The sequence below is a fragment of the Colobus angolensis genome, unplaced genomic scaffold (assembly GCF_000951035.1).
Source record: "Colobus angolensis palliatus isolate OR3802 unplaced genomic scaffold, Cang.pa_1.0 Scaffold41, whole genome shotgun sequence".
Classification (NCBI taxonomy): Eukaryota; Metazoa; Chordata; class Mammalia; order Primates; family Cercopithecidae; genus Colobus; species Colobus angolensis.
This window is the reverse complement of record NW_012117488.1, coordinates 16,689,788-16,691,454: the sequence shown is the minus strand read 5'-3', so window position 1 is coordinate 16,691,454 and position 1,667 is coordinate 16,689,788. Positions and strand designations below refer to the sequence as shown.

General features: G+C 47.6%; 1 pseudogene; it reads right to left on the bottom strand.

Moving 5' to 3' along the window:
• Positions 1–233: 233 nt before the first annotated feature.
• LOC105521846 lies at positions 234–1,026 on the bottom strand (annotated as a pseudogene).
• Positions 1,027–1,667: the final 641 nt, after the last annotated feature.

Genomic DNA, 1,667 nt, shown 5'->3' with positions numbered 1-1,667 from the left:
AGGAACCCTCAGTTCCAGGAATTGCCCACCTCTTTCCAAGAAAACTCATGAATAATCCATCTCTTGTTTAGCATACTATCAAGAAGTAACTATAAGTACAAGCAGCTGAGTGGTCCACACCACTGCTCTGCCCAATGGAGTAACTATTCTTTATCCTTTTACTTTCTTTTTTTCTTTTTTAAATTTGCATTGTTTTAATTATTTTTATGTACAGAAAACTCAACAGCGTACATTTAACCCAGTTTAGTGGCAAGTTCTTTAGCTTTTGCCTTTTCAAGCTTCACAATGCGAGCCACAGACTTGGGACCCAGGACATTGCCGCCCCAGTGACGGCGGATCTCATTGTATCTGTCACTGTAATTGGTCCTGATAGCTTCCACCAGCTTAGCTAAAGCGCCTTTGTCTTCCGAGTACACCTGTGTGAAGGCGACAGTGGAGCCGGTCTTCCTGTGGACTACATGGCCCAGTCTTGCCTTCCCCTTGATAATGCAGTAAGGGACTCCCATTTTATGACACAGGGCAGGCAAGGAGACAGCCAGCCCGATGGGATCCACGTCGTGTACTATCACCACTAGCTGAGCTTTCTTGTTCTCCACCAAGGTGGTGACGGTGTTAACCCCTGCTCGAAGGACAGGTGGCCTCTTAGTGGGGACGTCCCCTTTACCAGCAGCTTTCTTCTTGGCCCGGGCCAACGGCCTCTGCTTCCTCTCTTGCTTTGTCTCTGGTCTGTACTTGTGGGCCAGCTTAAGCAGCTAAGTAGCTGTTTGGTGGTCTGGGGCCTGGGTGAGCTGATTAATTGCAGGACAGCCGTTTATAGAGGATGGCTCTCTGCCACTGCAACCTGATATAGCGGGGCCATTTCACAAAGTGAGTGAGGTCCCTTTTGGGCTGGATGTCCTGTCCAGTGGCAAAATTCTTAGGCCTTTCCTCAAACAGGGGATTCACCACTTTCTTGGCCTCCTGTTTCTTCATGCCAGCAGGGGCCGGAGCCACCTTCTTCCCCTTAGCCTTCTTTCCTTTCGGCATCTTGGGTGACAGGAGGAGAGAGAGCTATCTATTTACTTTCTTAATAAAATTTCACTTTATGGACTCACCCCAGATTATTTCTTGTGCAAGATCCAAGAACACTCTCTTGGGGTCTGGATCAGGACACCTTTCTGGTAACAACAATTACCTGGCAGCTCCCTTAGTCTACAGATTTGGAAACTGAGGCCCAGAAAGGGTCTCTGACTCTTCCACGGTCACTGGATAATTGCCAGAACAGGTAAAACTCCACTTGGAACTTCTCATCTTTCCATCCTGAGGCATGAGCTCTCAGGGAGCTCATCCAGTCTGAACTTCCATCCCCTTCAGCCTGTACCTGTTAGAGCAGCTGCTACATGCTGAGCCTGAGCCTGCACATCTGAGAGCCTGCCCACTGATGCTGGGTAAGAAATGCTGCTGCCCAGACAGGGGGATCAGTGACAGTTTGTCATAAAAAAATCTGAGGAAGTAGATAATCCATGTTTAAATAAAAGACGTCAGTAGACAAGTATGTGCATCTTAGTTATGAAGATAGTACTCTGCAACGGGGTCTAAGTGGTGTTTCTTACCTTGTAATTGCAATCCGAGGACTTGAGTGGAGTTCTAGAATCTAGGACTGTCCTTGGGCTCTGCTTAATTTATCA